The following is a 23,142-nucleotide window of genomic DNA, read 5'->3' on the forward strand; positions in this document are numbered from 1 at the left end:
TCCCATGCCCTCCCCAGTCAGTTTTTAAAAGTGGTTTCACACGTGAATGTACATCATCTAGTACTTGCAACTTAACATGCAAATGCTTTCCAATGAAAAAAGACTTTCACTAGAGGCAACGTCAGACAATAGAAAAGCTCTCACTGTCGATTTTGGTCTGTGATGGCCATGTCACACATGTAAGTTGTCACTTGATGCTGAAGTCAGTCACAAACATACCTTAAGACAAGCATTAGGAAAATGGTTGAAAATCTCCATGGGGTTTGAAAGGGCAGATGAAAATCTAACTCGGGCTGTCAAACATAAGGCCCATGGGCCAAATGCTACCCCCTGAAGAAATGTATCTGGGCCCCGTTATAATTGGGCTCTCCCAGCATGATAATTGGGCTCTCTCATATCTTCAAAATATGGACAAGATTTGCACATATTCTCTTCTGTCCTTTGCAGCTAATGAGTTTCTATGTGAGCACAAAGTGCTTATTTCTGGTCATCATCTGCTTAACCTTCTGACCCTCAGAAGGAATCACGTATGAAACGAGTTTGACACCCCATATCTAACACATATAACTGGTGCGCTGCTGGCTTCAATTAGCTTTGCCAGTGGGATCTGTCACATCTGCATCAAGCATTCTGAGTGGCCAAAACATACCAAGCAGGGGAAAAGGACTGCTTGAATCAACTTTTATCCTGTTGACATTTCTAGGTATGACAGTCCATATAGATAAGCCACCTTAAGGCCTTGGCAACCGTCAGGGTCTAAATCAGGGGTGCCCAAACCCTGGCCCTGGGGCCACTTGTGGCCCTCAAGGCCTCTCAATGAGGCCCTCAGGGAGCCCCCAGCCTCCAATGAGCCTCTGGCCCTCCGGAGATTTGTTGGAGCCCAAACTGGCCAAACGCAACTGCTCTCAGTGTGAGGGTGACTGTTTGACCTCTTGCATGAGCTGTGGGTTGAGGGCTCCCTCCACTCCTTGTTGTTTCATGTCAGTGATGCAGTAGCGGCAGCAAAGGAAAGGCCAGCCTTGCTTTGTGCAAGGCCTTTTATAGGCCTTGAGCTATTGCAAGACCTTCATTCAATCATATACGGTCATCTTTAATATATTCATTTATGTAAATCTATGTAAATTTATTCAAATTTTAAATGTAAATTAATTCCTTTTTTCCCCCCTGGGCCCCTGACACAGCGTCAGAGAGATGATGTGGCCCTCCTGCCAAAAACTTTGGACACACCTGGTCTAAATAAAAAAAAAAGCCAAGAAAATAATCTAACAGCCCAATCCTAACTTAATCTCCATGTGGGAATGCAACAGCACTGGTTTAGGCTCAGCTGAATCCTGCATGGGATTTTCAGTTGCTTAGGATAAGGGGAAATTTGTCTCCCCTGCTCTGGGGTAAGCCCCAGCAACTGCAATGGGTCAACTTGGACCTGCACCAGCTATATCACTGGCACAAGTCCCAGCTGATCCATGCAAGCAGACTGGACCCAGAAAGGGGGATAGGATATAGGGGGATAGGATAGGATAGCACCACTGATCCTGCCCCTTCCTGGGCCTGGTCTGCCCAGCCCTTCCCTGTCACTGCCCTTCCCCCACCCCATTCAACCCCCTCCCCCTGCTCCTGTGCTGGACTTACCTGGTCTGCCAAATGTCTTTTATTCCATTGGCTCATGTTGGGAACACTCTGGCCTTCCCACTTGTGCACTGGCTAGTAACACTGTCACAAAGCACTTTACGGTGCTTTTGCTGCAGCAAATGTTTGGATTGGGCCATTGGATCACCCCAGTTGCCCAGTATCTAGTTCCAGCAGTTGCCTAAAGCAGAATAACCTAAACTGCACTTTAAGCACCCAAGTATGTACCAAACTACGCAACTGTGAACTGTCCCATACACAGCAAAAGAACAGAGTCCTGTTCTTGAAGGGAAGTCCTGGGGAGAACACAGAACCTCTTAATTTGAAACAATTTTACAACAGAAGGGGAGGTCGGTTCAGGCCAACATAAATGATTTTTCCATCCCTAATGGTTTTTTAGGCAGGAACACCTGGGACTGTGCAAGGAACACGTACGGTCAGAACACAGAACAGCTGGTTGCTAGAACAATTCAGCTGCTACAAAGAAAATCCACTGTGATGACCATAAACAACAGCATGGTAGTTGACAGGTCACAGGTGCAAGGAAGATCTGTGTTTTTCCTGGTGGTACACAGACTAATGATAATGGTTGTGTGCGTGACATGCATCTCCTGGCCAGTGACACACTGCTGTCTGGGCAAAAATAGTACATAAGAACCTCTCAACACTTCCTTTATGAGGAAGACTGGCTAAGAAGACAAAGAGACTGGAAGTAAGGTTACAAGGCAAGTTAAATTGGCTCCACATGACATCGTGAACTTCCATTATGTCCTTCAAAATGACTTGCTAGTATCCATTCCCCCACTAGATGTAAACATCGCAAATAAGAACTTCTTGAAAAGGCACATAACCCCAGAGCTGCCTTTTTGAGGACATAAAAACCACCTCACTTAGAAATCATGAGTTTCCCACTGCCAAGAGAAGGGGGGTCACCATAGCGCAAAGGACAAACCAGACCAGCTCTGGTACCATAAACCTAATAATGTTCTAGCATAATAGCCTAAACACTGAACTGTTAAATTGCAAGTCCCAGGATCAAATCTTGCCTCTAAGTGATGAGTGATGAACTCATTACGTAGCCTTAGGCAACCTTCTCAGCCTCAGTCCCACACATGTCCCCTCTGCAATTTGGAGACAACAATATTGACCTGTCAATGATACTTAGAGAGTTCTGTTTATAAATCTGCCCGATTCCCTAGACTCAGCTCAACTAGTATATTTGCAAACAGCTAGGCAGACCATATTGTGCAATGGTTAGAGTATCAGACTTGGACCAGAGAGGGTTCAAATCTCTCTCTGGACCATGCTCATGCTCTCTCTTAGCCTCTCTGACTACAGAGTTGTGATAAAAACAAGATCCATGTACATTGGTCTAAACTTCTTGGAGGAAGGTTGGGACAGAAGTATAATAAAATAAATCTCAAGAGTGCCATAAATCTCCAGTATTCTCACATACTTTTAAAGCTGTCCCTTTAATTAAGAGTCTGTCCCTAGACTCTTCTACAGCTTGGGAAAGTGGGGACCTGCACACAAGACTATTTGAGATCATGTTCACCTTTCGTAGAGTTTATCATGACTACATCCTCAAGAAAGAAAACACTGTACACTAAAAGCAAATGCCAACCAAATAGAAAAAATGGAATGGAGGCTATCCACCCCCACTCTCACAAATCTTCTCACCAGAAATTGCCCGAGATCGAATGTGCAGGTTTCCTAAAACGACGCAAGAGTCGAAAAGCTGGAAAAGAGCATGTCTTCCTGGCGCTCCTTTGTTGTATTTGCCAATGACATCACAGATTTCAGATAGAATTCGCTTCCTCAGGATGCTTGCTATCTCCCTTAGCTTCCAACTTGTCAGTTAGGCCAGCTCCGTGGATCAGTGGAAACATGAGCCAGATCCTCTTGGGCTATCTCCTCTATGTTCCATTAGAACTGCTTATGTTTCAAGCCTTACTCACACAGCGTTGGCCAAAAAACAGAGAAAGCGATGAGATCCCACTCTTTCCACTGATCTGTTTTCCTTCTTTTGCAACAGAATATGTTTTAATGTGATTTGTTTTAGAGAGGAAACTGTTCTGAAGCAACACACATTCTCACCTAGTACGTTTGTCAAGGTGAGCCCTAGCGGCAACGCTGCCCGAGATAGAAGAAAGATGGCACAGGCTGTCAGTTTAGAAATTCCTGCTAACAGATTGCATCTCTAGTATGTGAGCAAAAACAAAAAGCCTGGAGGAAAACATAAAACAAAATGCACATTGTTTCCAAATGCCAAATTTCTGTGCTTGCCCATGCAACTCAAAACATTGCCGTTTCTCTAAGGATGGCTCTCCCGCAACCCAAATTTCCTAGAAAACCACTTCTGTGCAGGAGACATTTGGTCCTGTATGGGGTGCCCTAATTTTTTCACTCCACATGGCAACTGCAATGTTATTAGGAGCAAGAAGAGAAGCCTGGACAAGTCTAGTTACTATTTCTGTTCCTTCCCTGTAACAAGTTGTAGGGACAGAACCATATGAGAACCCTTTGCAGAACCCTTTGAGAAATGTCACTGGTCTTACAGAAACCCGTTTGGTTTCCTTCGACAATTCTCAGATGTTTTGCCATGGAAGGAACAACAAAATTAGTTGTGAATTTTCACTTTGAGCAGAATTTCCAAACAATCTATCAATGACACGATAGTACTGTTCCAAGGGACAGTATTGAGGGGGCAGCACTGCAAGCACATTTTTCAGTACCACACCAGAACTCAGCACCTTGAGAACATCTGAGTTGAAAAGAAGTTGGTGTCTAAGGTGGCTTTTGTTGTCATTCCCCACCCTGTCTCCCCAAGTCATGTAAATTGACCTCAAAGGAGAGCACAAAGAAGAGTAGGAACCAGAAGATGTAGGGAACAGTACTGTGACAAGGAGGGAAAGGATGGATGTGTTTATTTATACTTGTACTAAAGTTATACACCAGAGGTGTCAAACATAAGGCCCAGGGGTCGGATGTGGCCCATGGAAGCTTTTTATCCAGCCCTGAGGCTCTCAGCAGCTGAGAAGTGCTGAGATGTTACTGCTGGAAGGGCAGCCCACATGAAAATTGGCTCTCCCATATCTTGAATAATGATATCACTTCCAGCCCTCAGCAGGCATCATGAATGCTGTTTGGCACTTGGTATGAAACGAGTTTGACACCCCTGTTACACACTGAATTGACAAAGAAGGACATTTTGAGCCTTTAGAGCCAAAGGAGGACATTTTGAGCACTTATGACTAACAAGACGACTGGAAAGCCCCAAACAATGACCAGGAACATCTCCAAAGATAGAGGAGGGAGAAGGCTAAGGACACTTTCCAATAGAGGTGGAGATTTTATTGCCCTGCAGAATTCCTTGAGCTTCCTTGTGAACCTGAGAAGCAAAAAAACATCTATGCAAATTCACTTAGATGGCATAATTCATACAGATCCGATTCCACTTTTGAGAGGCACAGAACCGGGCTTACCCTGGTGTTGCAATAAAGGCCCCCAGCCAACCACGGCTCATTCACTGAAGTCAAGCTAACTTTCCCACATAGGAACGTGGTGTAGCTCAACTGCTGTTCCTTACATGTGCTCTGGCAGTTGCTTCTCCCCAACTCAAATCAAGCACAATAACAATCACTCCTCTCTTAGAAACAACAGAACAAAACTTTAATTTATGAAGTACCACCCATGAACACTCCTTGCTGATGTGCCCCCAGAGTTGTGTAAATAACGGGAAACATACCAAAAACAATGAAACATCTATCTTCAAGCCCCACCCTCTCGTTTTTCACAAATAACAAAAATATTATTAAAAGGAAAAGTGGAGGAAGGAGAAGACGTGGGATAAAAACAAAAACACATTGAATTGTGGCCAATATAATTAATAACAATAAAAATGCTGGAATGGAAGACTGTTTTGTTTAAAGCAGCAGAGAACGGCCTGTGGTTGTTATAATGAGAAGCGAGACACATGAATCACACACTGGAGGAACAACCACAGCTGGATCTTGGTCGAGTGATGTCAACACAAGGCAAAACAGCAGGTTCCTTGGTAGATGGTAGGATGCTGAGTCTCAGACACCCATCAGAAAAATGCCCTGAGGTTGACCACAACCAACTTAACCATTGAAGCTTCTGAGATGCCCTTAAACAAAGCTGCACTATCTCCGCAGAGTGGTAACAAATTGGGGTGGAGAGGGGTTGGCATAAAATTCCAGAGTTGTCATGCTTTATCTCCATAAAAAAAATCTAAGGGCTTCATCATCAGTAGTTCCTTACCAAAAGATTTTTCAGAAGTCATTTAGGAGTTCCACCCAATACTAATACTCAAGATACCACAAGCTTCAATATTTAGCTTCTTGCAAAACACTTTGGGGTCTTAGCAACTTCCCAAAGATGCCACAATTTGACATATGAGCACATACCAAGTCAGTTCATTGGTCCATTGAGGTTGGTGCTGCCTAAACAAATGGGTAGCAGCAAACCTCCAGGGTTTCAAACTAGTCATTCAGTCTGACTTGGAGATGCCAGGAATTAAACTTGAGACCTTCTGCACATAGACAACATGTTTTGTAGGTAAGCTACAACCCTTCCCCAGGCCTCCAATGCCCTAAACACTCATCTGCCTCTCATAGCAAGGAGCAGTGCACCTCCCGCAAAAGGGTTGTGACTACCTCTAGTGCAGGAGTCTCTGAACTCTGATCTGTGCTGCACCAGGATAATAATCTCAGGCACCAGATGGCAGTGGTGAAGACTTGCCATTCCACGCTGCAACCTTCTACCTTTTGCCCAATCTCTGTGTTGAGTAGCAGCTTCCGCTGCACATCATCCCAGAAAGCTCTGCAAAAAAGCTTTTGGCTTTTTCTAGTGGAAAGGCATTTCTGTGGTTATCCCACCACCCACTAGCATCTGCTAGTGCTGCCCTGGCCACCTGACACCATATTACTTTGTCCAACAAGCAAGAGGAGGCATTGCAGGGGAGGATCCATGCGGCCGAAGGGCAGACTTGCTACGCTGAAAACAAGCTTTTAAAATTACCTGCTTTGGAAGTGCTGGGCAGGATGAAATAGGGAGGAGGCGGATCTAGAGAAGCAGCTGTTTATTAGCAATTGTATCTTTTGCCAGGGTGACTGGTTGACCGAAATTTCTACCCTCACGTATCACAATTATGCTAAATTATGAATGAATGAATGAATGAATGAATGGCCATTTCAGATGTAAAGAAAATGGCTAAAGGAGATAGAGCACAAGTCCTTCATTTTCCTGTGCTACTTTGGTGAAAGTTCAGCAGGCAAAAAAAAAATCCCCCCCCCCCCCACAACGTGTCAGGACATGACAAGAATTCAGAAGGGAATAGAAGGGAAACTGGCTGTTAATTCTACTGGGCTAAAGTAGGTTACAGTCGTGAATCCAATACCAAAGCAGCCATCAAGGATATTTCAGCAGGAATTTCATCAGGAAAGGTCCTTACAAAGGAGGCAAGTTGCTCAGAGGAGTGGATTTATAAGGCCAGATGGCCAAGGACTAATTCTTGGAGTCTATTGTCTGAAGGCCCAATCCTAACCAACTTTCCAGTATCAATGCAGCCATGCCAATAAGGCATGTGCTGCATCCTGCAGTAGGGGGGCAGTTACGGAGGTGTCTTCAAGTAAAGGGAACATTTGTTCCCTTACCTTGAGACTGCATTGTGGCTGCCTTGGTGCCAGAAATTTGGAAAGGATTGGGCCCCAAGTAATCTTAAAGACTGGTTCTGCATCCTTGATGGTACCTTCAAGTCCAGATCAGAGGACAGTCAGATTTGCAGTCAAAACAGATCACTCGTGGCATAGGAGGCAATGCAAGTCCTACTGCAAGACTGCCTGGTACCTCACAAAACAGGAGCAGATCTTGTGTTAGCGTGTTGGCCAGCCACCACCACATGGCACTCCTAGGAGAACAACTTCTGTGAAAGTTCCTTGTTGGAGCAAATGGAATTTGCAGTTTTGAAGACTTCGAGAGTGAATGGAAGAACCGAGATCATGTTACATCCCAATAAACTGTTTACACGGACAGCAATAAAAAATTCAAAATTCTGTCCAGTTTCTGAAAGCTATAGATGAGGTCATAATGCCGCTTGCATTCAGTCACTGAACGCAAGGCAGTGTTTAAGGAGGACTCCATCATTTGTACTGTTTGAGACAACAAGCAATAAGCTTGGGCTCCTTAATTAAAGAAGAACACACATTAGCATTCTATGAATCACAGCAGGATGGATCAGTCATTCAGGATGGGATTTAAAGAGGAGAAAAAACTGTAAACAAACACTTTCCGGGTGTCTTTCAAAAGCACTTGATGATTGGGATGTAGACAAAGTAGAACCGATTTTCCGCTGGGCAAAGAGATAAAGATCACACACATATGGTGGGAGTACATTCTGAGCACATCCTCCACACAACTGCTTTGCTTGCTCGCTTTCATGCATGTTCCTCTGGGCCAATTCACATGACCTTTTGGGGGGCAGGGGGGCTTGTTTTCACCAGGCTGGTTTTAATCAGTACAATGCAGCCACTGGCATGAAGTGCTTTCCTATGCACCTATATCAGTGCTGAAGATTATCAGAGGTTGTGCGCAGAAAGTTACCCTGCAGAACTTCTTTGTATGCCCTGTTGCTAGAAGTTTCAAAGTGCTTGACCAAGCCCCCCCCCCCATCCAAATCAAACTAACTAAACAAGCCACTCAAAGGGTTGAGCGACTTTCTCATTATTGGTTAGCATTTTTCCAAGGATTGGTTTCCCCATCACATCACATGACATTCATTTAAAAAAATGAAAGATCAACAAGTCTATCTTTGAAAAAAAAAATTGCATAACTACAAACTTATTCATATGATACGCAGAATGTGTGGAGGAAAGAAATGGGATCATGTCTCCTATTCCCCCGTTCCCAGCTTCCATGCATTCAGTTCAACGTCTGCAGCTAGCATGGGTACAGCTACATGTGCTTAATGCTCTTTGTCCTATTTGAATTATTTGCATATTCAAATTATTATGCACCATGGAAGATGCAAGAGTGTTTGTGAAATACCATTTTTAACATCTCTTGTATTAAAAGATCTACAACAGCTATCAGTGTGTTTCTGGGTACAATGCAAAGAGCTGATTTCAATCTTTAAAGCTCTGAAAAGCTTGGGGGACCAGGGTACTTAAAGGAGTGTATTCTCCCATATGGTGTTGCCCAAACATGAAGGCTCTGTCATCAGGGATACTCTGGTGTTATCGACTGCTGCAATATGAGCTCAGCTTATTTTGTGTTCAGTGTTTTAAGAACATTATTGTTTAATGTGCTTACATGTTGCTTTGGAGACTGTTTTAGCAAAAATATGACAAAAATAAGAGTACAATATATTTCCAAATATCAATTACTCTCTGTTGGGGGAGATCAGTAGATCACAATACAAAACACTTACTGGTGGTTCAAGAGGCATTCTGTAGTTTAGTTCACACACACAAAATGTGGGGAGAAAGAATTAGCATTCAGAAAGCAGAAGCAGCGTTCTATCTCCAACACTTGTGACTTGCATCACCTCTACTACACACCTGCTGATTGTAATTCCACTGTCTAAAACTGTTTCAGGTGTACAAGTGCTGATGTCCTCTTTTGCCTGTGGCCTCATAATAGAGAGAAAGGAAAGTTTAATGTACAATAAAAATAATGTACAATAAAAACTGCAAACTGGACTCCATATTGTGGTTTGGGATTAAAGGGGAGTCCCAGATCTGAAGGAAAATGACTGCTCTAGCATTCATTTTAGGCTTAAAAATGAATGAAATCAGAACTTCCGATATTCCATTACCACAAGCGATTCAGTAAAGAATTGTCAATGTTCCTGTGGCACCCAGTTATAACTAGCTAAATATTCTTCAAAATGACTGAAACACAAACATGAGTTTGGAAGAAAACTTTTCAGCTAGGTTTTCAAAATATATAAAGCTCTTTCTTAAATCTTAATAACACATAGTCTGTTTTATCATTTGAAAAGATCACAGGGGCTACCAGCAAAATCCAACTGATAAATACAGACAACAGATCAAACAAGAAGACAGCGTACACACCAGGTGAATTGAAATAAATCAAGTATGCAACATGAAACATATTCATGCTTTCTTTGCAATTGTCAGTAATCTGCATTTCTGGATTTAAGCCATTTCTGCCCAATGTTGCATATACGCAACAGAGACCAAATGTGTACACCTGTGGGGCGGGCAGACCTTATTTGTCACATAGTGATCAAGGACATACTAGACAACAGAAGAGAACTTAAAAAGGTTCAACCTTTTTAAAATACCCCAATTATACGACTTAATTAATGAAATAGGTAGCTATTTCATAGGTAGCTACCTATTTCATAAGTAGCTATTTCATTAATGCATTGTTATTTTTAAGAGGACAACAGGTCCATTTGGGCTTGCAATATCTTCACTGGAATGTTATGCAGAAACTCTTACTTAAACAAAGGGATTTCATATCACAATGGATGACAGGTGCTAACCTGGGTTTCACTGGACTATGAAAAGCAAAGCAAGTTTCACTGGTCTCCGAGTGGCAGTCCTGAACGTGGAACATCTTAGCAACAGAAGAGATCAGACACCAGACTAAGCTTTATCAGGGAAAAGCCATACAGGATGACTTCCCTCCAACTGTGTCAGCCCCTTCCCCTGACAAGGTGAACCAGGATGAAGGTAAGGAACTCCACAGCTTTGGGTCAGAGCTGAGCTATAGGCAGCCATGCAGAAGTCAGGAATCCGGTGTCAAGTGTCAGAAGGTCAAAAATCAGAGAATGAGCCCAGAGCCAGGAAAGACCATAATTGCCCAGGCAACGTCCAAACCTAAACAGGAAGCTTTTATCATCTCTCTTGTTGAGCAGGCTATTAGCAAGCTTGGGTGGCAAAATCACTGGAGTATCTGGGAACCCTTTGATGTCTAGAGAGATGTTTCAACCCTGTTTCAACCCTTCAAGCCCTGTTTTAGCAAATGTGCCCTGGACACTTTCACAGGGATCACAGAGTATGAGCACATCAACTCAAGGCTATTGTTGCCAAGAAGATTGGTTTTCAAAGGAATGGGTTACATTAGTGCACCATTTTAAAATAGTTTTGCGAGCAAGTAAGGGCTGTCCAAATGAAAAAAGAGGAACATAAAATGTATTTACTACTCATAACAGTGACAAGGAGGTTAATTAGGAGATTCATCTCATCCTTGCATGACAAGAGAGGCTTCTCATCCATGCACTTGCCCAAACAGTCTCTTCTGTACGGCAGGTAAGGCTATTTTCAATGGGTTACCCCTGAGGTATTCAATCTGTGCGTCCCACCTCCCTAGTGAGGCGTGGCTAGGCCCCAGGGGCGTTGCCAGGCATCTGGGGGGGGAGGCTGCTCTGTTCTGCGCAGCTGCACGTGCTGCCTCCTGACTTGCTGCTTCTCTGCAGCTGTGAACGAGGTGGGTGGGGCAACGTGGGTTGGGGAGGACGTGGGAAACATGGTGGGGGGAGGTGGGAGAGAAGGCTGGCTGGGCAGGCAGAGGTGCCCCATCTCATGGAGCTCTCTCCATGTGCAACCTCGCCCCAAGGAGTACATTTCCCAGTGTGCCCCTCGCCCTGGGCATCCTGGGATTGGTCAAGGCTGCTTGGGAAGGAAGGAGCCAGCCTACTCCTAGTGGGGGGGGTCCAAATGCCCCAGGCTGCATTCCTCCATCTTGCCTGGGGGAACAGGGGTAGCATCTGCATGTTGGGTGTATGTATGTGAGCAGCCCCCATCTACTTTGGGGTGAGTTGTAATCTTGCTGGGTGTGGCTGCAATCCTTTCCACACTTTCCTGGGAGTAAGCCCCATTGACTCAAATGGGGCTTACTTCTGAGTAGACCTACATAGGCTTGGGGTCTGTGTCAGCTTAAACCAGGATCCTCACCGTTCTCTTTTCCCTCTCCCTTCAAAAAAGAAAAAAAAGCCACTCTTAATAGCTTTGTCTCCAAAAATTGATTAAAAATAAAAATGCCTATTCCTTTTTAGCCATTCCCCTTTTTCCTCCTGCCTCCTTTTTTTTTGGGGGGGGGGGTACTCTGTTGGCTGCTATTGTAAGAGAAAAAGCACAATCCTAGCTAGGTCTGCTCAGACGTAAGTCCTATTGTGTTCAATGGGACTTACGCCCAGGAAAGTGGGGTTAGGATTCCAGCCAAACAGTCTCTAGGTCTCAGTTTGCAGTTAGCAGATACACAAAAAAAGTCTTCTCCTTCTGCAAATTCATCACTTCCCCCTTCCCTTCCCAAAATCCTCCAGGTATGCTGCTAACAAACTCAGGGCACAATCCTAACTAGGTCTACTCAGAAGTAAGTCCTATTTTGTTCAATGGGCTTACTCTCAGGTAAGTGTGGTTAGGATTGCAGCCTCAGAGTGCTGGCAGCCTTGTTTCTACTGTATAACACCTTGTATAACACCTTCATCCCCATTTTGGGGGTAACGGAGGTGAGGTGTTGTAATGGAGAGCCATGGCCAATGGCTACAAGGATCAGGGGAGGCATGAGCCGGAAAAGTTCGAGAACCACTGGGTTACCCCTATCTCTTGAAAGCAAGGAGAAAAATGGACACATGCTGGAAAAAGAATCAGAAATGCATCCCTTGTGTACATGGTGTCTTCGGTCTGAAAGAGATTAACTTTACTGGTTAAGAGGCTCCCTTGCTTGCTGGCTGATTTATGTGCACTTCCCAACTTTGGAGATTAAGGTGTTGGAGATTTAGCCTACACAACGATTGACATTTTCCACATTCCAGGTTCAGGGCCCACACCCTGAGAAGTTCCATCTTATCTTCTACATACCAAATCATACATAAAAATCATAGTTTTCAGTAGTTCAACATGGATAGTGGACTAAACCCTAAGACCTGCATTCAAAATCCCTGCTCAGTAATTTACTCATACTTGGTGGCTTTGAGTGAAGGTCAGTCTTTACAGCTGCTTCCCAGCTGTAAAATGGGTATAAGAGCAACTTGGCACACAGAGATATTCTGTAATGATTATCAAGAAAGTACTTGAAGCACTTTCAATATTGAAAAGTCCTGCAGGCATTATTAAAAAAAAAAGTGTGATGCAAGTTCTCAAGCAGCCATTAACTTTGAAAAGTTATTCCAGGGCAAATCAGGGTGCCTTGACACTAGAGGGAAAGACCTGTAAACAACTGTCCTAGAGGATGCTGGGAAATAGAGATGCCAACTTTGACAGAAGCAATTCCTGGAATTTTTTTTTTCCCTGTGCAATGTTACATACTGTCATTATGACAAGGGGGCTCTGCTACAGTCTTCAAGGCTTTATGTAGTAGTTACATGGAGGAGCTACACTGAACCCTAGAGTCTCAGGAACTGTCCTGGAAAGTTTGCAAACCGGCTGGGAAGTGGCACCAAGCCATTTGATCTAAAACGTGTCAACAATATACATATCAGCGTAGCCATGTTTCAATGCCCATTATGATAATAATCATATAATGATGTTGCATTTAACCCAACTGGGCTCTTGAGACAAATTACGTAGGTCAGTCCTCCCATAGATATTAAGAGATCCCACAAGCCTGCACAGTAATCCACAGTTAGATCTTATAGCTTGCACTGAAGGCATTGGAGACTGGCCTCTGCTTTGTTTTGCAGCTGGAACAAGACAGCAGGAAAGCTCCCCCCCCCAGCATTCCAAGCCATAGACCCCTGAAACAATGCACAATAGCAAGCAAGATAACCTTTTTTAAACAGAATTAGTGGAAAACATCTGTTAAAATGCATTATGACCATGTATTTGGCTTCCCTTAAGATACCCAGAGGATTTTGAAGGTGCAGCTCTTGGTGAGTTAACAGAGTTAGGAAAAGTTGAAATGAAACAACTATTGCATGCTGTGCCATATCGTCACCCCCTCTCCATCACACACTTCAGTTCGAAGTTAATTAAGCTGGACTCCAGTCAAGACTGTTAACATGGAAGACTTGGACAGCATTTCACAATGAGCCGGTCAAGCTCATGAGGACTTCAGAAATGCATCACCCTGAAGATAAATATATTTTGGGCAAGATTAAGCTTGCGTTTGTGCGGGTGGCTTGCTTTGACAGTTCAAAAAAATTTGTTCAATGATCTCGCCTTAATTAAGTGGAGTTTTGCAGAGATTATTTGCTCTCCCCTCCATGGAATAAAAAGTCTTTTGTTTATTTCCTCCCCACCCCCCCCCCCCCGCCAGCTTGTGATTTTTTAGGTCATGAGAGACCAGTCTAATTATGTATCTACAGAACAATATACCACTGTAATCTGGCAAAACTGGAGAGGATAAGGTGGCAATCCTCAAAGCACTTTTGTTCCACTAGCTTCAGTTAAACTACTCCAAAGTAGGCAATAAAAGCATGGTGGTCAAAGGGATCCAAATACATTTTTTATAGTCATCCATGGACTGACGTATTCCTCCCACCCACCCTCCACACACTATGATGTCAGAGGAAAATACCTAAATGTAGCAGTCAAGGCACTAATACAGTCACAATCAGCTTTGTGCACAGGGTGGCATGCAATTCACATTTACTCTGAATCACCCTACCAGTCACATACCATACCAGAAGCCAAGCAAGCATGGTAGTATCTCATCACAAGGTACAAAAAAACCCACTAAGCACCATAGTTTTCTATGAGAGCACAAGTTTTGATTGCACAGTGTTCCTAGTTCAGTCTTGGTATCTCCCTGAAAAGGACCTGAAGGAGCAGGAGACTCCTGAAAAGAGGCTGGCAGCTGGAGAAGGTAGTACCATGTAAGATGGTCTTATGGCCTAATTCAGTATAAAGCATCTTCATATGTCCAAACCTGATTGGACGTGCAGAGTCGTAACTAGGGCGGAGCCTGGGGGCACCTGCCCTGTGTGCTAAGCCAAGGGGTGTGTTTGTGTGACTGCCCCTCAGGCTCCACCCAGTTATGGAGGAGGCGCGGGTGGCTTCACACCCTCCTATGGAGGCTCCCCAAAGGGAGGAGAACAGAGGGTGCAAAGCCACCAGTGCCTCCTCCTCTGGGGAGAACCTGGAAGTGACTGCCTTGCACCATGATGCAAGGCAGTTACTTCCAGGTTCTCCCCAGAGGAAGAGGCACTGTTAGCTTCATGCCCTCTGTTCCTTGGGGGGCCTCCACAGGAGAAGGAACAGAGGGTGCGACGTCACCATAGTGAGCACCCCTTCTCCAGGGAAAACCCAGAAGGGATGTCATGATACACGCAATGTTGCGATGTCATTGCCACAAGCGCTGGGTAGTGTGCTATGCCTCTGTGTACATATGGGGAACATATGAAGCTGCCTGTTGGCTGTGCTGACTGGCAATTGCTCTCCAGGACCTCAGGCAAGAATCTTTCCCAGCCCTGTGTGGCGAAGGCAGGGACTGAACCTGGTCTCTTCTGCATACAAGCACGTGCTCTGCCTCTGAATCGCAGTCCCCTCCCAAGACAAACAGTTCCCATTTCATTTCAGGGAGGCCTGCGGTGGATTGTGCTCCATGTTAATTAGTGGGAGGAGGATGTCCCACTTGGAGTTTCTGCCTCAGGCACCAAATTGTCTTGGGTTAGCCCTGAAATTAACTTGGTCTTAAAAGCAGTTGTTAAAGGGTGGTGAAGAGCAAGATTTGTTCCGGCTGTTGACCCTCCACCCAAACCAACTGACTGTATATACCGGCATTGCCAATTTTCATTGAATACTCTGCACTGGAGTGACAGCATTATTGAACCCAACCAATATTGTTTGAAGCTGCCATTTCTGTTATTCCCCAGTCTAGGCCAAGGAAAGTTTTGGTTTTCCATTAAGCCTTTTCTGTCCAATATCGCATCTACGCAACAGGGATCAAATGCGTACACCTGTGGGCTGGGCAGAAATGGATTAACTAAAACAGGCTGCTAACATTGCTGAAAAGCCTTCATTCACTCATCTTCTTATAAAAAGTCTACAATCGCAGACAGGTGTGTGGCACTTTATGGTTTAAATGGATTATACCTTGAGAGAGATGCGGAGAAAATTAGAGACTTGAAGACTGGTGCAGATTTCAACAGCCTTCTAATTCAATGAATTCACAACTTGTGGCCCATGAACAGGCCGTAGCTAATTAACATCCTAGGAACTGAACAGCAGCAGAGCCCTAGCCTAGAGTCTTTGAACACTCAGACACTTCTTTGATCGAGGGCCCAATCCTATCCAACTCTCCAGCACCAATGAGCTGTGCCAACAGAGTGTGTGCTGCATCCTGCAGTGGGGAGAGGGGTAGTCAACATTTGTTCCATTACCTCTGGAATCTATAGATTCTTGAAAGTACTAGCAGTAGCAGCATTCCATGTCAGAGGCTAAACTGCTTTCAGAGCACATTGAACCAATCAGAACCTGTGTGGAAATGGGTTGATAAGACAAGATCTCAGTATCCAATGACCAGCAGATCAGTTCAGGTTAATAGCTAGAACATCTGCATGGAAGACAGGATGCCTGGCTAGGCAGAAAAAAATATGCAGTTTGCTAAATTGCAACCTGGATAAGAAGCATTTCACCTTTTTCTTTAACATGAAAAACCCGGTTTGCAGCTTGTAAAATGTGAAGTTGTTGCATTCAAGCTTTATGTGAAGCCTTTCCCCATACTCCTTTATCAGTCACTGGTAAGAGAAGACACTTTGTGGGCAGAGACACTTTATCTTATTATTACTTTCTTTGTTTCAGTCCAAGACTGAGCCTTCAAATTAGTTCAGTGGTTGAGCCTTTACAAACTCTGGCCCAAGTTACTTTATATCTTTATAACTGTTCAAAATAACAAATATGGGGGGGTGTATCAACGGATCCCATATCCACAGTTTCATTTATGCATGGATTGGGTCCACAGCCCCCTTCCGCGGGCCCTTCTTGAAGTGTCCCACTGAAGGCTTCCCGGGCCTCCTAATGCCTTATAAGGTATTAAAACGTCGCTTCTGGATTTTCAAAAAAACTTTTTTGACTCCAAGAGTCAATCTGAGATCACAGTTGGATGGGCGCAGAGGTCACAGTTGGGCAGGCGCAGACTCTGCAGAGCTCAAAAGACCCTCCAGAGGTGGGTCTCGCCTCCCCTCCTCTTGCCTCTGGAGGGTGGGGGGGCGTTCCCTCATATCCATGGTTTCACTGAATCATGTAGGGGGTGTTCTGAACCCCCACAGATAAGACAGAATGCCTGAATTTAACCATTTCAATGTCAAGATTTCAGAAACAAAAACATTTTCACTCATATAAGGGGGAAGCAAACATTTTCAAGGGATAATCAAACTACCACTAATTCTGCACCTGCATTCATCAGGAAACAATAAGACATGCTGAGCATGCTGCCACTTTGAATGCCTTTTAGGGAGATCAAGTGGGGTAAAAATCTGTAAACAAATAAAGAAACAGATTGGCAACAAAGTGTAGCAGGGCTCTCACTGAGGTGATGCCCTGGATGTGGAACTCATTTCCCCTTGAACGTAGGTTGCCCCAAAAACCTTTTTGCTGCTTTCTGATTCTTCTGGGTTAGGGTGATCTTTTACGGTGAACCTTGTTTCAGTCAGCTGGTTTGCTTTCTTACTTTTCACCATTTCCATTTTCTCAGATTTTTAACCTATTCATTTGCTGTGGTCATTGTGATTTTCCCCCCCCAAATATTTCAATTTGATTCTTTCATGTACTGATTGTGAGCCACAGACACCTTCACTGAATGTGGAAAGGCAGGCTACAACTATTTTAGCAAAGGCTGTAACTCAGTGGCAGAACATAGGCTATGCATTTACAAGGTCCCTGATTCAATCCCCAGCATCTCCAGATAAGAGACGGAAAAAGGGCTAGGGAAAAAATCATGTCTGAAATCCTGGAGACATGCTACCAGCCTGTGATGGCAAATGGACCAATGATTCAGCATAAGGCAGCTTCTTATTATCCTAAATAAACATAAGAAGGAAATCTGAATATTACTGCTAACCTCTGCTTAATAGGTAGAGGTGTGATTTTTTCTGGTGATAACGAAATAAAAACACATAACACCGCTTTCTGCACTTCTCAGTTTTGTGAAAGAAAAAGAACACAAACCCTGAAATGTGAAAAATAATAATGGAAGCAAAAACACATAACATCGCCCTCTGCAGATTTCCTTCTTCGGAAAAAAACAAAACCCACAAAAAAAAATAAAAACATTTAATAACACCTCTATTAATAGAATATACAGTATTTGTGGATATAGCATTACAGGAGGATCTTAGCCATGAATCTATGCCATGAAGCCATGAAGCCATGATCTTAGCCAACTAAAGCCACTTTAGTTAGTACCAGTGTAGAACCTCCCATTTGAAAGTGGCTTCCAGCTGAACTTCAGAGAAGTAGTGCCTCAGCATTGCTAAAGAGCTCTAGCGGGTGTGGAAAACATCACCCATGAATGCTTTTAATGAAGGGCAGAAAACAAAAGAGAGGGTAATTTTAAAACCAACTATGCATTCTAGCCAATGGATGGGATGGGATTTATTTGAACTGCAGCCACAGGAAATGCACACACAGCCCAAACACTACCTATGCGTCATGCGTGAAGATGGTCTAATGGTTTCTACATCTACAGCCAGGGGTGGGGCAGAGAGGAAACTGACAGAATCACCAAAATGAGGCAGGTTCCCCCTTAACCTTTTGGCCTCTCTCTAGAGCAGCAATTTTCAACCTTTTTATGGCACACTGACAAGACGCTGAAATTGTCAAGGGACACTATCAGTTTTTTTGACAATTGACAAGGCACAGTGCACTGCTGGTGGGGCCCACATTCCCCAATGGCCCTATTAATAAGAGACCCTCCCCTAAACTCCTGCTGCACACCTGCGGACCATTTGTGGCACACCAGTGTGTCACAGCCCACTGGTTGAAAATTGCTGTTCTAGAGCTTGGCTAGGCTGCTCACTGGCTTCCTAATCCCTTTACACAGAAGCAAGTACCACTGAAATTTATATATTTGAAAATATTGTATCCCACCTTATTCTCCTAAAAATAAGATGCCCACAGTGGATGATGAGTGGATCATCAAAGTGGATCATGATGACTTCTCTGCATTGCCAGCTTATGCATTTTCCAGGTAGCACTTCCTTCTTTTAGCTTGCTGGGTGGAGAGGGGGTTGCCAAGACCTCAAGGAAAGTGAGGGTTATTTCTGAAGGATCCACAGCACCAGGCTCCAGCCAACCAATACCAGCTCATTTACTATGGTAAACTGGAACTTCTCACTAATTTTCTAGTTTGCCATGGCGTATCCCATATTCATATGTGGTCCAAAACTATCTCACAGCCGGGGGTTGGCTCATGATTGAGACCTTGATCAGTTTCACTGAAAAGTTCTTCCTCATAATTCCAGATGTGGGTGGAAAGGGGTGTTTGCACTTGAAGAATCACTCTGCACATGCACAGAGGCACTCTGCTCTTTCCTCCTTTTGCTACAAAGTTACTGAAAGCGAGCTTGAGGGCTAAATCCTCCTCGTGGATTAAGAGCGCAATCCTAGCATGTCTACTCAGATGTAAATTCCATGGGGCTTACTCCCGGAAAGCGTGCAAAGGATCGCAGCCTAAGGCACCCCCCCCCCCCAGCAAAAGGTAGGAAAGAGCCTGCAGTGGTCCCAGCCCAGCCTGGGCAGTGGCAACCCTGAGGTCCCCCTCCCCACCAGCCAAGCTTCAGAGCGTGCAAAGGACTCTGGCACTGAAATCGTTTTCTACGCCAAGATCGGGGCCGGGAAACCAAACCAGCGGGGCTGAAGAGCCCCCCCCCCGCGCCCAGCCCGGGAGCTCCACGCCTTTGGGCCCCATCGCCAGCACGTGCACCCGAGAGCATCCCTCCAGGTTCCCCCTAAGAGTGGAGTGGAGAAGACACCCGGGCTCCGATGAGCAGCAGAAACTTTCCCGAGCGGAATCCCCCCCGCCGGGGTTCCAGCCTTCCAGGCCCACCACCCACCGACCCACCCCCGGCCCGCAAAGCGGGCACACTCCACAGGAGACTCACCGGGCGGGTGCTGGCGCCCCATGCTCGCCTCTCTCCCGGGAGCGCAGCGAGAGGAAGGCGTCTCCACTGCTGAGCATGCCTGGTGGAGCCTCTGCCTGCCCGCTGCCTGCGCTGGAGAGACTTGGGAGTGAGCAGGGAGCGCCTGCAACTTCTCCAAGGCTCCTGCCCTCCTCCTCCTCCTCCCCCTGACTAGTACCTGGGAGGGCTCCTGGCGTTGGGCTTTTTTCCCCCGCTGCAGCAGCTTCTTTAAAGGGGAAACAAAGCTCTTTGGTGGCTGCAACCTGGATAGCAGCAGCTCTGCTCTTGCCTAAGTCCGCTTTATACCTCTGGATTTATGCTCCCAAAGCATCCTTGCCACCCAGCAGAGATGTCACCACCACTCTGGGTTGGCGCAGAAAGAGGGGATAGGACCTTTCCTCACCGCCTGGTTTCCAAATGACAGCTGATCCCCAAGATGAAAATATTTCTTTACCCCGCCTGCAATTAATCTGTGGAACTCCTTGCCACAGGATGTGGGGGTGGCATCAGGCCTGGATGCCTTTAAAGGGGGACTGGACAGATTTCTAGAGGAAAAGTCCACCACAGGTTACAAGTTGTGATGGGTATGAGCAACCTCCTGATTTTAGAGTGGGCTACCTTAGAATGCCAGGCACAAGGGAGGGCGCCAGGAAGCAGATCTTTGTTGTCTTGTGTTCTCCCTGAGGCATCTGGTGGGTCACTTGTGAGATACAGGAAGCTGGACTAGACGGGTCTTGGCCTGATCCAGCAGGGCTGTTCTTAGGTTCTTATGGTTGCCAACTGACCAGGAGACAAACAAAACCTGGCCAGCTTCTTCTGTGCTTTCCACATTGGGTTGGTCTGCAGAAAGCAGCAGAAGAAGCTTTTCGCAACAAGGACGTTTTCTGTTAGCACCTACGCATTCAAGCAATTGTTAAAAGACTACAAAAGCCAGATGAAAAGTTGGCAACTCAACACATCGTAGTTTAGAGCTCTGGGAACAGGATGTACCATTTCAAAACCTGCATTTGACCAGAGGTAATAATGGGATAAAATAAAAATATCTACACTGCTGCCTGAGAAGGCATGGCAATTGCTGCCCACCTTTCTAGATGATGTGCCAGCCTCTTTTCCTCCCACCCCCACTCCCAATGTTCCAGTCCAGTGCTCACCTCCTCTCTACATTTCCTCTCTGTGTCTCCCCCTTCCTTTTCCAATCCAGGAAGCAGAAAGAGGAGAAGGAACAGTGAAGTAAGAAAACAGACAGAAAAGAGTGCTCTCATCTTTCTGCTACCTGATGCGACGGCTCCAGTTGGCCTCATCAATGGGCCGACCCTGTGCACACTCCATAAAAAGCAAAACTTCTTTACAATTGCTCACATAAAAAAAAATGTATCTGTCTTCACATGATGGAGGTAAGAGACTGTCACATTTTTAGAGGCAAATGTGGAGGGTAAAAACTTCTTTATAATATAGTACAAGTCACTTTGTGCCATAAATTGTGAGCAAAGTGGGATATATATAATGTATTTTAAGCAGAAGTTAAAATAATTTTGATATATCAAATTTTTGGAGAACAGCACACTCACAGTTCCAAGTTTTTTTTACAGACTGCCAAAGTCTATCGCAAAATGGAACCTCCAGAGTCAGAAGCCCTAGACCTGCTAAGTTGCAATTCTAGGGACTTACACAAGGGAAAAGCTCTTGGTTGTGATTCAGCTTCCTAACAGCACCTGACATATCACTGTTGGAAAGAGAATACTCACTCACACACTGTTGGAAAGAGAATGTTTCACTAGAATACTACTATCATATGCCTCTTTTGTATTCTTGGCCTTGATGGATCTATTTCTTATGAATGGAGTCTCCACCCTCAATCGCACATCTTGATGTGTGTTATCTCTGCAGAGCAAATTCTCTGACAAAAGTGTATGAGCTTCCTGTCAGCCTAGGCATGTTAACCGTTCCAGTCAAAATCCACAGAAGAGTTACTTCTTCAACAAACACAAGGCTTATATTAAGAGATGAAAACAATTCTCCACGTCAGAACATCTCCGTGCAACTGAGCAGCCATGAGGCCTGGTGTGCTTTAAGCACCAATCTCCATCAAGAGCAACTGCATATTGACTTGCTGCACAGACATCTGGCTATCAGAAGCCCAGCAGATTCAATCTGAAAAGGTGCATTCATGCTCTCAGCACATCAAGCAAAAAAAAAAAAAAATGGAGGGGAGCCTAAACCAGCAGCAGCTACCACCATCAGTGACAACCAACCAGCAATCATACAGATGCTTTTCAGACACATATTTGTGGATCTCCCTCTGAGGAGACAGAGAGCCCTTAAGATCCAGGGAAAATGGAAGACAACAAACACAGCCTCTCTGGGGAAAACTCAAACAGTGTATCAAGAGGGAGAAGAGAGGGTGCATTTTCATACTTAACCCAGTGTGACAGCTTTGGATGGTACCCACGACAACACAGCAAAAGGGATATCCTGTCAGGTCATAGATTTGCTTTGGGGGGGAGGGGTGTCCCCTGAAAGTTAAAGAAGCTAGAAGAAGGATTTGATCATCCTCCTGTGGAAGGAGCAGCCTCTCTCACACACACCTGTCCCATGCAAGTGGGTCAGACTGAGGAAAGCATAATTGCCATTGGCCATGCTGCTTTTCCCCCAATCCATGCAATTAACCTCCAGAGCTATGAACCATGCACATAGGGGCTTCTGCCTTTTACTGACCCTTTCCTCTGCTTTTAACACTGGCTGGGCACCCAGAAAAATCTGTAGATGAAGCTTCCCCCACCACTTACCTTCATGCTAGGAAAAGCTTCATCTGTTGAATGTCTGTCAGTCTGATGACAAAGTGGCACAAGGAGCAATGGGCCAGAGCAAAATAAGCTGTCAGTCCTTGGCAGCAAGCAGCGGAGGTGGAGAGGGAAAGGGGATGTGGGGAAATGGAAGCCTGTTATTTTCGCTGAGCATATAAGGTGGCTTCAAACCTCCGAAGTTCCTTACTGAATTGTCTCTTGGGAGAACAGGAGTCCTACCTGACAGAAACGAAGCTTGGTTAGTGTGGGGGAGCGTCTATCAAGGGTTCCTAGGTCAAACTACATGTGGTGCCAGAGTTCTCTCTTGCTTAAAGTACCTGCAGGGGCCCCCCAATCTGGACTGGGGCTACAACACAGGGCAAAGGCCCCTTTCCCCATACAAATTCCCCAATGCAACTCATTCAGCTCCCCAGGGCTGCAACTAGCCACAGAGAGAAAAATACAGATACAATGCATAACTGTATGGTTTTTTTTCCTCTGTGTAATAATAATATTTGAGGGAGGTGGGATTTGCAATGGGCAATCAGTACATGGGGGGGAGTGCCATGCTTCTTCTATGGCTCAGTCTCCATGCAAACAGCCTCCCACCACTATGGCATGGGAGAGAGGAGACATCTGGCTATCCAGTTACAGATCTCCCATGTCTGGGGTGGCCCTAAG

At 45.1% G+C, this 23,142-nt stretch overlaps 1 protein-coding gene across 2 annotated transcripts in view; it reads right to left on the reverse strand.

Annotated features, from left to right (window-relative positions):
• Nucleotides 1–23,142, reverse strand: part of JCAD (junctional cadherin 5 associated) — a 64,059-nt gene that overhangs the window by 14,998 nt on the left and 25,919 nt on the right. The window contains exon 1 of one of the 2 annotated variants that reach the window (XM_066627513.1): nt 19,661–19,800. The exons of the other annotated variant lie outside the window; for it this stretch is intronic. The gene's annotated coding sequence lies outside the window, so the exon portion shown is untranslated. Of the gene's footprint in view, nt 1–19,660; nt 19,801–23,142 lie in introns of those variants that run through there. 2 annotated transcript variants of the gene reach the window in all.

Source organism: Tiliqua scincoides, chromosome 5 (assembly GCF_035046505.1).
Source record: "Tiliqua scincoides isolate rTilSci1 chromosome 5, rTilSci1.hap2, whole genome shotgun sequence".
Taxonomy (NCBI): Eukaryota; Metazoa; Chordata; class Lepidosauria; order Squamata; family Scincidae; genus Tiliqua; species Tiliqua scincoides.